This window comes from Melopsittacus undulatus, chromosome 4 (genome assembly GCF_012275295.1).
Source record: "Melopsittacus undulatus isolate bMelUnd1 chromosome 4, bMelUnd1.mat.Z, whole genome shotgun sequence".
Taxonomy (NCBI): Eukaryota; Metazoa; Chordata; class Aves; order Psittaciformes; family Psittaculidae; genus Melopsittacus; species Melopsittacus undulatus.
Genome location: NC_047530.1, coordinates 96910623 through 96926537, shown reverse-complemented (window position 1 = coordinate 96926537; position 15915 = coordinate 96910623). Strand labels below are relative to the sequence as shown.

The window sequence follows — 15915 nt, the reverse complement described above, 5'->3', positions numbered from 1 at the left end:
GCTTGGTCCTATTATTGCTTCCGTCTTATCAAACAGCTCCTTTACATTCATTTCAGGCCATAAAGAAGCTTTTCTTTTTTAAATAATTATTTTCAAAAATGCAGCATAATGCCCAGATCAGAAGCATCAGCATCGTGATAACTGGATCTGTCTTTACTTCCACCACCAGACTTCAGGATAATGGCAAAAAGTCATTTTGACAGTGTCAGAAATAATTGCAACTAATCCAGCCCTTTGATGACACTACGTAGCCCAAACCAGTAGCTGCAAAGCACAGTTTAATTTAGATGTTGGTGGAAACACAAGGGTTTACTTTCATGACTGCTGTCGCCTACACCTCAACTCTGCTCCTGCCGCGACATCCCTCCCTGTAGCTCTGCCTCACTGCAGCTCCTGCATTAGGAAAGCTTTGTAAATAAAACCCCATAATGTACATAAGAAAACATTTTTCCTCTTGAGTCAGTGCAAAGGAAGGAGGCTGGCACACTCAGCAGCCTTCGGGCTACATGTAAATGAGCCAAAAGAATACGTGTTTCAGAAAGAAAAAAGAAGTCCAAAAATGAATTTTAGAAGGGCGAGTCCCTTATGAAAGGATACCCTGCATAACAAGCGGACAGAGCTGGGCAGAGCTCAATTCAGAACATTCCTAGCCTGATTTGGTCTGCAAGGTTCCTGTCTTCTTCTGTCACACATTATTAAACATAGATCAGAAACAGGATCTGGTATTACAGAACAGACTGAACTCGGAACATCAGAAGACACCTGTCCTATAAATAGGAATCATTTACCAATTCAGAACAACGCACATATGCTTTGGCAACCTCTCAGCCACTAAAAGCAGAAGCCCCAACATCAGAATTATCCAAGCGCTATTATTTGAAATGCAGAACAATGATTTACATCCTCATGACTTAACTCCTCATTTCCCAAATTCTCATCATGCATGTCTGCCCTGAAATTGCATCAAAATTTAACCCGTCCTAAAAGGAAACCCCATTACCAAAACCTATTCCAATTTCTGAATTGGAAGAGTTCCTCTTTTTCTTTTTTTTTTTTTTTTGAGGAGAAGAGCAGGAACAGCAACCTAAAGCAGAACTTGACATTTGGAGCCATTGATTTCTTCAATCACTTTTTGTTTGTGTCCCACACCCCAGGATCTCAGCTTCAAGACTCTAAGGTTGATTCAGTCACTCAGACCTCAGATTTTCCATGGCAGGAGCACACCAGTCTGGGACATCTCACAGAGCTGCAATGCAGGGGGGTTCTGATCTGTTGACAATTAGGTTTCTAGGAAAAATTAACAGGAACACGTGCAAGGGTCTGTGTAAGGGAACAACGTGAAGCACAGCTTCCAAACAGGTGCGGCCGATTATCCGAGGCAACGCTGTGCCGGGAAAAAAAGCTCTGTTTTCTTCGCAGATTTTAAGAGCACTAAAAACTTCCAGATAATGGGAAGTCCCTGAAGCTTTTAGAAAGTGTTTTCTCATACTCCGTACCTGGTATGACAGCTGCTTCTTTGCAGCTATGGGGAGTTGTGGTTTTCCATTTGTGAAAATTCAAGTGAAATCTATCATTTTTTGGAAAGAGCCGAAGTCCTGGGGTTCTCAAATATCTTTACAGGTTGAACATTTGGAAAGGATCCAAGACTCCAATCAGAGCCTGAATATGTGGAAATATTTAACTCTCTAAGAAACAGTATATAAAATAAGCTGTTTCTCTGCTTGATGACTATCTCAGGATTGACTAATGACTTTGTCACTGTGCCAAACACCACGGAGATGGCTCAAGAGGATAATTTCTGAAACTTGAATTTGTAACATTCTATCAAATGAAGACTATTTCTGTGTCAAAACCCTAGATCTGGGAATTTATATACAGCAAGATCATAAATGAACTTTTGGACACCAAAGTTCAGAAGTAGCTCTACTATATTTATTCAATGAAGTATCTGCTAAATCTCTTTTTTGGGGGGGGAAATGAGCAAGGTTTTAAATAAAGCAGGAAAATAAAGACTACTGTATCAAACGTAGGTCCCTCTTGGGGAAGCTCTTTCGTTTCAACTGGTTGGTCTCTGGATCTTGTTTCAGGAAAGGATTTGGTGGCAGGGAACAAAGACTGCTTCCACTGTCCTGGTCGGCGATCAACTTCTCCCTGGGGGTGCTGATAGCAAGGATAAGCAGCTAAGCTTTCCCGAATTCAACCACCTCTGGCCAAAACCACCCTGACCTAAACTTGTTCTTTCTTCTAGTACCAATGCACATCACACCAGGGCCATTCAGGTCCTGGCCTAGGCAGGGGCTAAGTCAAACTCCTGTCTTAACCAGGACAGAACTGGATCCCGCAGTCCAAGCTCAGCTTTGCTCTCAGCAGAGTAAAAGGTCCATTTGGCCAAGTTACTAGCAAAGGCTAACAAATTCTCTTTGGTTTCAGGGAGCAATTAATTCCTGCCATCACCTATTCTCTAGAAGGCACAACACTCATGTTACGTATTTATTTAGATTGTAAGGATGAAAGGACCATTAATATAACATAGTTTTACTTCCTGCTTGATAAGGCTTAGAGCATCTAACCTGGTAATTACCACACAAAATCCATAACTTCTGTCTGAAACAGTTTCAGCAGTTTCAGCAGGAGTCTGGCTTTTAGTCTGACAGAGGCTGTTAATCCACATCATACCTAGGTAGAAACATTCCAGCTTTTATGCTTAGCATTATAAATCTGCACATTATTAGCCTGAGGTTGTCCTGCATTAGGCTTTAAATCATAGGTTCTCTTTGTACATTTCTTTGCTAATATTTCAAGCTATTTGATCTGAGCTTTTTCTTCCCCTTGTTGATACTTGCACATTATGATTAAGTTATTTTTTAATTTTCCCTAAATAGATAATCTTACTCAAACCTTGTCTATAGTTCCAGATCTCCTAGATGTGGTCACATTTATTGTTCTTTCCTGAGTCTTTTCCAACTATACAACATCTTCCCTCTGTTAATATGGACATGACAACTGGACATAGTTCCCAGGACTGCCTCACCAATACTATTTTCAACATCAGAGCTGCCTATTGAACCTTAGAGAGCTCTGGTTGTAGCTGTCCTTCCAGCTGCTGCTCCGCTCACATGGCTCATGCCCATCCAGCTATTTGCCACATCTCCAACTCCTTTTTCATTGTCTGCTTCCACCTCAAATTCAACCTGTGCTCTTTAGTACTGTAAAATCCACATTTTTACCCAGTATCAACACACGTGTGTTCACCTGTAAAACTATCTGATGCCACCTTAGAACTCAGGGCTTACTGCCGCAGGAGCTTGCCAAAGCCAAGCAGCAGATTTTACACGAAGACCCTGACATGTCATGCAAGACAACTGAAGGCTTTGGCACAGAGAGGACAAAGATACAGCAGATGTTAGAGCAGCGATATCTATTTAATATCCATTTTAAAGTACCCATTTGCTTGTCACTAGTGTTACAGGGCAGCAGCATCAACTGGAAGTGGGTGTTATGGGGGGTTTGGGAAGCTTTTACTGGTGCTATGGGGGGTTGGAGCACAGCTCAACACCAGCTGGCCAGCAAACTGTGTAGCGGGAAGAGGGCTCAAGGTCTGATTAGCAAAAAGGCTGCTACAGCACCATGGGAAGGAGAATGAGAGGAAGCTTGAAAGAGGAAAAGCTGCAAGAGCCAAGCGGAAGGGCCATGATGCTACGGTGAGGGCAGATAGATAACCATCAGAACAGGCTGAGCTCTCACACGGCAGGAGGGGACAGCAGGACAGCAGCTAGTGTGTGGGAGAAGGGGAGAAGGAGCAGCAGGAGCATGTTATGAGGCTGCAGGGATGACACAGCTGTCCGCCACAGCCCTGCAGAAAGGCATCAGCGGGCTCAGCAGGGGAGACACACATGGAGCTTGGTTTTGGCCAGGCTGAGAAGAGCAGGCAGCTGTCCATCATGGAGGCTATGTGAGATGTGCAAGGCTGGCTGGCAGAGGGAGGAAAGAAGTCCCCTCGAGGGAATTCCCCACCTCAGGTGGGTGAGCTGGATCCAAATGAACTCAGCAACCCATAACCCTGAGGAGCAGAGAATGGAGAGCAGGACCTCATGTTTGTGCAGCAAAGGGGCAAGCTGAGAGTGCTGAACCCAGACATGAGAGGAGGAGAGCTACATGGAATAGTATCCATCAGTAGCAGCTCTGGCACTTTTTTCCTCTATGCCAGCCTCACAGAGCACAGAAAGCAGATGTGGTACAGGCCACCAGGCAAACCCTGCCACCACCTGTGTGCAAGCACTGAGACCTCCTTTTCCATCTTCCACATTCACCTGCTGAGGGGCTCAGAGACCGGCAGTGTGGCTGCCTGGCATGCAAGATACCCAGCACCATAGGCAGCCTTCTGGAGGTGCAGCCTCTTGCCCACACAGCTCACCCCAAGCAGCATCCTTCCATGTTTTCTCCCAAGCACCTTCACACAGACATGCTCTTGCAACCTTGGCACAGCTGACAGAGCATCTCACTCCACTGCTCACACCAGCAGCATGAACAAAGTGTGCCAAGCCTGGCTGGCTCCTTGGGACAGCCTTCCCACACCAATCCCAGAGGCCCCATATCCCCCCAAGCTCTCATGTCATGGCCAAGGGCAGTCATGATAAGCCTCCAGCATTCCACTCTTCCACCACAGCTACTTTGAGGTACGTGGAGCTAGCTCTTGCCCCACATGTACTCACAGAAACCGGCACCCTTATCCCACAAGGGCATGGAGACATAAGTGCCATATGTGTGAGCAAAAGCAGACTGCTCTGCAAAGGAATAGTGCTGAGTGGGTTGTGGGAGAGGCAGTTCATGCCAGCAGGCTCAGGTGTCATGCCCTGGCATACCCACCCTAAATGTAAACCTCCACACATTCACTGCTATGCCTGTACACTCCTATGGTTATAGTCTCCGGCTGACCTAAGGACTATTACTATTCCCAGTTTCCTGTTCTATGTAGTAGATAATCCATAATGGTTTAGACCCACAGCTTTCCTGGGTATGTGCCAGGGAGCACCTAGGAATGTACAAGATCACAAAGTTTCTAGACGAACAACGATTACTTTGTCAGACATCTAAGCAATTCCTTGTCCTGTGCCCCCCCACTCTGCAGCATTAGCATCCAAACAAATCCCAGAGCTGAATCAGTTTCCTCCATTTAGAGGCTCCACTCAAATTGTTTCTAGGATCCCAATCTTTCTCTCATCCTTTTTACTTTACAAATATATAAATAGTCACATCGTCATACAAGACAAGTAGAGACTGACTCTTACGGGTAAAAAACAGATGTTTCCCAATCTTCCCTAGCAAAGTAATATTTTATATATGGCTCTTCAATGGATTTATAGCCAATGAAGGGATGTTACTACATTAGCTCATGGAGGGGGTGGGTGATAAAAACTGGAAAGGAAGAGCCAGACAAGGAAAAAAGAAGCTATCCAGAGCGCTGCAATTGGAGAAGCATGACAAATGGGCAGCACAGTTTTAGAGGGCTTCGACAACAAGGCAGATTGCCTGGCTGGGAGTGATTGTCCACAGCTGGAGCATCGCAGAGACCATCTGGTATTTCTTAAACATGCTTTCCCCAGGTGATCCAATTCTTGGAGTGCCCCAGCAAAGAGAAGAAAAAAGGCTTGTGAGCCTCAGTCCCACTTCCAGGGTTCCCCTAATTAGTTAATAGAATTATGTTTGAGCTGGTTTCAGTTTCTCAACAAAACCTTTGCTTTTGCCACCTTTTCAACAGGAAAAAGGAAAAAAAAACCAAAAAAAAGAGGACTATTTAAATTCATGGAGTCTTTAATTTCTCTAACAAAGTCAATGATTGTGGCTCTTGGCACAGCAACCCCCATATAAAACTTAATGAAGTAAAGAGAGATCCAAAATTTCTTTTGAACACCTTGTAACCTCAGTCTTCCCCACACCACTTTTAGCTGCACAAAGCTTGCATATCCACAGGCTCTCAAGTTACCATCCCACTCCAGTGCATTCATCCCCAGTACAAGCCTCTGGAAAAGCAGAGCCTGTACTGCATGGGGGACTCCTAGAACCTCTTGTTTCCAGGATTTTGACCCTTTTCTCAGCTTGGAAAAAGGCGTTACAAAGATTTAATTAACCATGCATGCCACACAGTCCTGTCCCTGTGACAAGGAAGGCTGGCAGAGCAGTACAGTGGCATTTGCTGCTGCCCTCATGGTCACCATAAGGCAGCCCCTTCCTGAGCCAGGAGCATCAAGAAACAGCTAAAGAACAGAGCAAGAGAAAGCGGTAAATAATAAATGAATGGACAGATGGAAAAGGGGTTAGAGTGAGCAACCGGAGAACAAGCCTTGGAACCAAACTGTGTTCCCACCAGCAGGCAGTGCCCCCACCGAGCAGCGCGGGGCAGGCAGGAGCCAGGGTCCCGCTGCAGAGATTATCCCGATCGCTCCCCGCCAAGTCAGGCTGACCAACCACACCTCTCCCCTCGGTTTTCTCCACAAGTTATCCCAGCCACAAAGTGTGGGTCTGTCAGGGATGTATCCTGCATGCCACAGACACACATCCTCAAGTCACAGCTTCCCAGCTGCATGTAAACAGCCATTCCTATTATTTAATGCAGAGAACTCACCAGACATGGAGTTCCCTGAGTTCCCTGATCCATCCACATCAGCAGCTGCCTTCCCAAAGCCTGCATTTGAAACTGTAATCACAGTCAAAAACTTGTATTTATATTGTGGGACTGTATATATAATGGGACTGTAATCACAGTCAAAAATACATACATAAGGTGCTTCACCTTCTCCAGGCTGAGAAAAATCATCTAATTAACTTATTGTGAAGAAGACACTGGACAGAATAATCCAAAGGAATATCTAAAGACCTTTTTTTCTTTGGGTTTTTTTTGGTGGTTTAGATGACCAAAATCAGCATATTCCACCACTGTGCTGGAAGGGGATTTTGGCTGGAAACCTATCCTTATGCAGTGGTATAGATAGCAATAACAGAAAACAATGAAGCCATGATTGTAAAGCTAAAGAAATAGCAAGTACCAGCAAATTACAAAGTGCAAAAAATTAATAAGTATTTAAAAAGCGTGATGGAAGGATTCATGCCTTGCCGAGTTAGTAGTGGGAATTTAAATATAGATGAAAGAAAGGAAATTTGAACAGAAACATAGATCTATTATTCCGTGCACACAGTAAAATTACCAGTGTAACCTCAAAAATATATATGCATTCTCTGTTTGGGGAAAGGATACAATTATGAGCTCATCATAAGATAATGATATACTTTACAGTTTTCTAATGACCAAGAGGTGTATTAGATAACATCTGCTTTAGATAAACACTGTTAAATCACCCACCCTGGATAATTTGCACCTCCGAGTGCGCTAAGGAGATCTCTGACCCACTGATGCTAATTTTTAATAAATCTTGGAATGCCAAGTAATTCTAGAAGGGTAGGAGAGCTCTAACCCCATGCCGGCACTTCAGCAGGACTAGCTGACCTAGGGAGCAACAGCCCATCAGCCTGACAGCAGACCTAGACAGAGTAATTAAAAGCCAATATGAGAATCTACCAGTAATTCATTATATTCATGTTTCAGCTAATTACCAGCCAACATATGTTGTACTGAATCAAGCCCTCTCTAACTGATGTTACGACTTGATTTAAGAACTTGCGCTAAGAGAAATAACTTGGCATAACTAGATGGATAGAAGTGGCTGATGAGATGAAAACATATCCATCGCTTGCTTCCCATCCCACAGGATGCAGTGTTTTTACCAATCATTTAGATAAATATAAATACAAGCTCCTTAGAGGCAGCTTGCAGATAGGACAAACATAGGTTAGTAAATAACAAAGCAGCCCCCATTTACCCTGTGATTCAATTTGTACAGTTAAATGGCCACCATCCAATCAAGCGTGCTCTAATTCAGCCAAGCGCAAGATAATACACGTACAGGAAAACAGTGTAGAGCTCATATCTCCTGGATGGAAAATGTCTGTCCTGCATAGCCACAGGACAAAGGAGGAGCTATGGCGGGACTTAAGGAGCCACATCTATTCAGCTTATGAAAGAGGAAAATCCACAAGATTTGACTGCTGCTCGTAGGTATCACATTAGCACGGGGAGAGAAGGAGTTTCTCACCTGATGGTGAGAGACAAAGCAAGCTGCAGGGGTTGGGTGTCAGAGTTAAACACAGTGCTGACAAAGAGGAAAGTTATCAGCACAGCAGAGGATGAGAAATAGCACACAAGAAGGTCTGGATGATCTTGGAGCCCGACATAAAAGCAGGAGGTGAAATTCAGTAATATAAAGCACAGGTATTAAAACCTCTGTGTAACATAAGAGTGGAAGGAGCCCAGACACTGGCACACTGGGGGTCTGCTTTAGGCTACAAAATCAGGGAGATCAGAAGCACAGGCTTATTGGGAGCATCTGAAACACAGAACCCTCTGGTAATTAGGGACCTTTAACTGCCCACACATTTGCTGGGAAAGGAAGACATCAGACACAGCCTTGCATCAAGTTCCTGGAATGCAGCAAGAAAAAAATTGTGAAAGAAGACAGGAACAATACTAGGAAGGAGGCTCCTCAAGGTTTAGCTCCCATCAATGGAGAAAAACCAGGAAAAACCATGAAGGGAGAAAGCACCATGGGCAAGGGAGACCCAAAAGAGTGTATTTGCAAGGAATAAAACAGGGAAATAGCAGAGTAAAAACAGTGCTCTAAGGACTGAGGGTTCAGTAAGCTCGGAGGGCTGGCAAGTGAGATTTCATGCAGAATAAAAAGGGAGTTTTTTATTTATCTTCAGGAAAGATGGTGTTATGCAAACATGCAGCAAGATAAGTGGGGATGTATGACAAGGGCAAACCACAAGCTCCTCCACGGCTTGCAGCACACAGAGGAAAATTGGAAACTCCATCAGGCTGATGTGGATGAACACAAAGGAACAGCACCAGGAAAGAGGGACAGAGCGAAGGAGCCAAGTGTTCGACAGAAACTGCTCTCAGCAGGGATCGCCGGTGGTAAAGAGCAGACATTTGATAACTTCATCAGTGGGAAGAGGCAGACCAAAGAGTTCATCACCTCCTGAGCAGGGAGAAAAGGTTAATAGATTGGTTTATGCCACTCAACATGCCACAAGTCCTTCCAAAGCTGTTAGTCCGTGTCAACCCTCCCCCCTCCCACCAAAATCTGTTTTCTGTTAGGTTTATGTGTTTTCTTTATTCTCTACACAGTACTCAGAACTGGCTGGTTCTGGTAATGACATTACATATTACAGTGCACATATAATTGCTTATTTTAAAGTACACAATTTGTAAAGTATCTTCTCTTGTGAGGCTACTTAAATCAGACAGTAAATTGAATTCAATGAATACTGAACTTTCTTAAGAAGCCACGTTCCCCACAACTACAAGAGCAATAACCAAATCAGATAATGAGGAAGCTGAAGTGTTGCTTAACAGACTAGAGAGTGTCACCTGAAAAAGAGATTCACCTTCATGACCTCTCTCACACACACACACATGCTGTCAGCACACAACGAGTTGTAAAACTACTAATTAGGGTAAGAGAAGGCAAGGGATCCCCAGGGTTTGACTCACAGCTGTCTCAGGAAGCAAAGAGGTATAAACTGGGACACAGTTTCACAATAGCAAACAACTCGCAAAGTTAAAGCTGAAAAGTTCAATGTTTTTGTTGGTTCAGACTTGAGGAAAAAGGATAACCAAGATCACAAAGTTAATGCAATTAAAAAGCAGAGTAGAAAGGTAAGTATAGTAGCACATGAGGAGAATGAAGATTACTGAAGTTCAATGTTTTCAAATGGGCTGAGGTCCGTCAGCAGCTATCTCTGGGAATTTCTGGAAGACAAATGAGGTTTCCAAATACTGGATAAAGGCAAATATAGCAGCTATATTCAACAGGTTGCAGAATCGAGGAAATTGCAGGTCAGTCAACAGAACTCCAATTCCTGGAAAAATTGTGAAACAAATCTTCAAACAATCCTTCTGCAAGGAAAGGCTGGAAGCAACAGCCCTGCCATGCGAAGGCAACCTGCAAAATGTGAGACATGGGCAACAGATGTTCTATACCTTTACTTTCACAAGGCTTTACCTCCAGTTTCGTGTAAGATTTTAATTAGAAAATTAGGAAAATATAGTGTAGATGAAATTCCATATGTGGAATACACAGCTGGCTGGGAAATAGCACACAAAAGTGCAGGCATGAGCAAGCAATACCGTACCAAAAATCCATTATTATACAAGGGCATAGAGACAGGACTATCACACACAAGGCACATGAAATAACCCTGCTGCTCTTCTCAGTCAAGGGCCTCAGCTACAATACTGGGCTTGTTTCAAGGCAACGTGCTTCAAAAACAGCCCAGACCAAGTGGAGAGAGCCCAAGGGACCCCAACAAAACACAGAACCACAAACGATTTTAAAGAGGGCTGAAAGGGACCTCAAGAGGCAGAATCAACCACGCATGTGTCATTCAACTTGAAAATAACATGGCCATGAGGAAAGAGAAAACGAAAGGCAGTTGTTCAGCGTGGAGAACAAAAGTCTTCAGGGAGACATGATAACAAGCCTCAAGTATGTAAAAGATTTCTGCAAGGAGGAAAGGAGTGCTATAAGCTGCTCACCATGTCCACAGGGAGAGGACATGCCTTAATGGGCTTAAATTGAAGTAAGAGTTCTTAAAAACACCAACTCCATAATGATATAGATAATTATGCCCTAGGGCTGATTGCTCAAAGAAGGTACGTCACTCCCACCACAGGAGTTTTAAGAACAAGGATAAAGCCACAACATTTGAATCAGTGCTCCCACAACCCAGGCAATGCCAGTATCAGTCTGCTGAGCCCCCACAATCTGCTGGCTTCACACAGACATGCCCAGGAACACAACATATTGCAGTTATGCAGCAAACACCCTCAGAACACTGTGTGGTACAAACAAACATGCGCTTTGCTTGAGAATGAGCTCATATGAACAACTGATAATGGCAGAAAAACACTCAGTTACCGAAGATTGTTTTCCACCCGTTACTTTTCCCAGCTCCATCCCTCTCAGTTCTGATCCTGAGGTCTCACAAGACACCTGCAAACCATCCTCATTAACTACAGGTTCAGTACAGATACTGTTTTAATGACATATTACTATTCTCCTGGTCCTTTCCTCCCAGGAGCACCCCAAGTGTTTCACCACGATTCTCATCCCTCTCTTTTCCCCCATAGGAGCTGATGACATTATTCTCTTCCCCTTCCTGACATAACTTCTCCACCTGTCCCCCTGTTGTGCTAATTGAGGAGACAAACTCAGGGAAGTAATTTTCACTGTGTATTTAGCTTTAAACGCTGCTTTTTCTCCTTCAGCCCTGACAAGTGATTTGAGCCCCCCAGAGTCTGTTTTTCCAATTGTATCAGCTGGTCAAATAAAAGATAGAGCCTCTCCCTATACACCTTTTCCCGAGTGGAGACCAGGTACAGCTGATTTGTCATGGAAAAGGCTAGAAGATGCCCTCTTGAGGTCCTTTTCAGATCTATTTTGCACAATGCTGTAGATAACGTGTATAACATAAGGGGATGGACAGAAAGGCAGACAGCCTGATCCAAAAGTCACTCACAGGCTTGTTACACAGCCCCAGAGAGCACTCTCCTTGAAGGAAAGCTGGAGAGCAAGCACAGTGCAGACCACCCCAGAGCAGCACCCAGTAAAACAGCTATGATACTTATCACTGCTGTACAGAACACAGGGCGTTTAAGCTGCTGATTGCATACAAGCTGCCAAAAAGGCAAGGAGGCTGCACTTACCTCTGCAACAACCTTCCCAGGTCCCATCTCACAAGGTCCTTCCCCCTCCAGCCCCATAGAGTTGGCTGTAACTGGAGATAAAACTGTATCTCTGGGTAATACTCCAGCAACAGCAAGCAGAGAAGTTTAGAAAGCAGACTTTCTACCCATCAGCACAGCACCCAAAGCACACCCAGTCCCATGCTCTGCAACTGTGAGGGCAGCACTGAGCCACAGTCCCCTCCTGACCCAGTGCCCAACAGAACAGGTCCCAGGCCCCATGGATGTGTCCTGCTCCAGGACCACCATCTCCCAGATCCACGGCATTCAGCAGGAATCGCAAAACCACTGGGGAAGGTTCACAAGTGCAGGAAACACAAATGTCAAGGTGCCTGACCTGAGCTGTGTGATTCTCTGCTTAGGAACAAGCATCTGAGAAGGAAAACCTATTTCTGTGGGGCAGGATCTTGCAAGCCTATCATACAGACACAATTGCCCTCATCCCTGCTCTGTGCTGCCCCACACATGGCTGCTCTACAGTAGCCACACGCACTGCTCCTCCACACCCTGCTTTGCTCCACTCATTCCACCATTATGCATTCCCACTTGGGAAGAGCTGGTGTGCTCTGTCACCACCACCTTACGTACCCATACCACTTACCCCGGATGAAGAGGGTCTCTGCCTGGCTGCTAACATCTTCAGGAGTAGACTTTTCCAAGGAAAGCCTCAGACAGAGCTCACAGCTGCTGTTATGGCAGAGTTTATGTTATCTAATGATCTTAACAGAGACAGTGGGATGTCAGTGTAAACCACCTGATTGCAATGCTGGACACAGACAGTGAAATGCACTCTTCGGCAGCTCTCAGCTCTGCTCCTTGCCAATCCCACCTGATTTTAATTCCCCCAAATCGCTTGGATTGCATCTGGAAGAAACCCCCTGCTGACACTGTCAGCAGGGTGAGAACACAGAGGATCAAGGAGAGCATCATGCACTTTGTGGGGAAGGTCTCCTCCCTTAACCACTTCTTTTAGAGGCTGTGTCTCATAATGTGACAGGATGGAGGGTTCCCATCACATACCCTGCAGTTGCCTCACCAGCTTTTCAGTGCACCTGCTGTGTGCACTGGAGAGCCGTCATCTCTAGTCTCCTGATGCAGTGAAGCAATCCTGCATTGTAGCTTCAGGCAGAAGGTAGAACAGAAGGAAGAGATGTTTCTCCATTGTTCAGAATAAGAAGTGGGGCACTATTTGTTTTCTCAGGATGGGAACTCCTAGAGGGAAATTTATGGTTCATACTTATATCTTGGGAAGCTCAGTTACACTTAACACTTCATGTAAATACTGGGGGGAGTTTTTCACATATGTCTATTGACCTGACCAATTCCCTCTTCCATTTGCCTTAACCAGCTTTAGTTAATTACAGTGCAGAAACCTGCAGATATCCTGTCTCTTGAAGTACAAATGCAGTACATTAACCCAGCCCAAACTGGCACCACAGATGGAGGAATCCAGATTCAACCTATCAAAGTTCTGCCTGCTGCTGCCCCACTCCCCACAGGCTCACTCCCTAAAACACTGTGTCTCCACTGCCCCGGGCAGTTCCTCACACCTCACCTGCTGCCAGCCCAGCACTGCACATTCACCCCTCAGCTCCAGGGCTCCAAAATCACCTTCCTGTCACCTGGACATTTCTCCTGAGGGCTACAAAACAGGGAGCCTGCTGTGATGATTGCCTCTTTTACTCTAGCATACATAAGCCACAAAAGCATCACTGCTTGCTTTACCTAACTTGACTGGGAAGGAGCAAAGAAGTGTTTCTAGGGAAAGATTTCTCCTCCTTCTTTATCCCACTATAGGCTGAACTGAGAGAGCCAGTTCCCAGTGGAGAGCAGGAAATGCTATGTACTATATCCCTGCTCTACTACAGAGAGCATCAGAGATGATGATCTGTGAAATGAGATACCTATCTCCAAGCACCAAGGGAGAAACAACAAAGATTAATAAGCCTCAAAATGTTATACAGCATTTAAATAGAACTGTCACAGATCAAAGACTATCACTCATCTCAGTGAAACAAGCTTGGTAAGCCTAGAAAGATCACGTACAGAAAGCAAATGCAAGATGCAAGAGAAGCCTGCAGACAGGAGCTGAGGAAAGCTCATACTTGCCTGGAGAAACCAGAGTGGCCTAAGCCAGAGTCTAACATGTGTTCTGGGAGGAACGAGAGCCAGAAAGACTGCCTGGTTTCACTCAGTCTCAGTTGTGTCTTAGCACAAAAATATACATTTCATTTTAGGACACCCTCTTACCTCGGAGGTACCTGCTGCTGGGAGCAGCTTAAATCCCTGTGCAAAACCACAACCCTGCCTGATCACTGAGATAAGGAGCACACTGGGAGACATGTGCAACCGGTGAATAGATTTGAAAAAGCCCCTAATTTATACTGGTGCCATAGGGACTGCAGAACCACACACTGCACTCTTAAGAGCTGTCATTCCTAAAGCCATGAGGATCCTGCATGGAAGTTTGATGGCAGTATCACTTGCCCACATTTGCAAGCAGTGTGGGAGGCCTGATCTTTCAAGGAGGCTCTTTCAAGTTGTTCATATAACTGTAACATCTGGGAGGAGGAGGAAGAGAAGGTTCTTTTTAATCAAATCACTACAGTGGCAGTGGTGGTAGCATGGGTATAAAGATTTTTCATGGTGGTATCCCTACTCCCAAGGACTTGTAGAGTAACTAGTCCATCATAAAGCACCTTTATTCTTACATGACTTAGGCAAGGAACTCCATTTGCATTTCTTTGGTACAATTAAAGCGCTGGAGGAACCAGCATTAGGAGGTGCTCCTTTTACACAAGGGTGTGGGGTTGAATAATCATTGCTCCAGTCTAGGCTGGACACAGAGTGCTGCAGGTCATCCACAGTACATGCACTGCTTGAGGCCAAGTGATTCCTGGATACAGACCTCCAGGGGGAAATCCTGTTCTCAGGGATTCCCCAGATTATCTATCCCTACAAGCTGAGTCCTTCACCATCCCTTCCTAAACCAGGTCTGGATCCTTGCTCCTGCACCTCACCTTGCAACCTGGGGACTCCCTGCAGCACTGTGCAGAAGGACTGTGCAGAACAAAAAGAAGTCCTCAAGCAAACTCTGCCTGATTGAATTTTGAAGGTAAGGAATGCCCTTCTGCAACAGATGTACAACCCCCTCTGCCCACCCCAAACACCAGATCCATCACGGAGAAGGGAAATATTTACACAAGTTAGTAGAGTTCCAGTTAAATATTATGCTTAGCTGTCTAGAGTCCATGTTCTCAGACTATGTCTATGAAATAAAAGATTAAACTTCATAACAATTATGAAGTTGCTCTGCACACATTCAAAGAGAGTTAAAGGACATTAAAATAGCTCTTTGGGTAATATTCCAGTGAAATTGCTCTTTCCCCACTGGAGAGTTAGAGCTAAAACCTGCTGAACTATCCTGTAAACACACTTGGAAAGGCTAAGAGCTGAGCTGATAACCAGGTAGCACCTCTGCTCTGCAGGTTCTCTAAAAAATGTGAGCAATGCCAGAGAGCTTTTGAAGCCATGAGGGAAGGAGGACAGGGGAGAGCAGCTTCTATTCTCGAGGGAAGTTTGTTTAGTGGAAAGTAAGCAAGTTGTCAGGGGAAAAGCTGACAATGTTGATTCCAGCAGTTGTACTGGGAATAAACAGCCAAGTGGATTACGTTACAGAGAATGAGAAACGGCTCTGAGGATCCCATTTAAATGCTGTGCCTTCTGGAATGAAGTAATTCAGTCACACTCGTGGCCCTGATGCCCACCATTTCCCTGGGCTGAGCCCATTGCCAGCCTTGGTACTGCCATCCCATCTCTGCAGGGTCCCCAAGAGGTCCAGCACAGATGGTGTCCCCAGGAGAGCCAGAGCTCACTGCTGCACTGGTGAGGATGCAGATCCATGCTGGCTTCAGGGCACTGAATTAGGGATGGTAGCGGGGGGGGGGCAGGATGCACAGTACTCACTCGCTTCTCCCAGACCTGTGGTAGGGGAGAGCTTGCCATCTCCTCCCCAGCCAGAGCATGGGACCTTCCCTCACATAAAAGTCAGATGC

The 15915-nt window shown here is 45.1% G+C and overlaps 1 protein-coding gene across 4 annotated transcripts in view; it reads right to left on the bottom strand.

The window, feature by feature from the left end:
• Nucleotides 1-15915, bottom strand: part of HPSE2 (heparanase 2 (inactive)) — a 108811-nt gene that overhangs the window by 79320 nt on the left and 13576 nt on the right. The gene's annotated exons all lie outside the window — the stretch shown is intronic.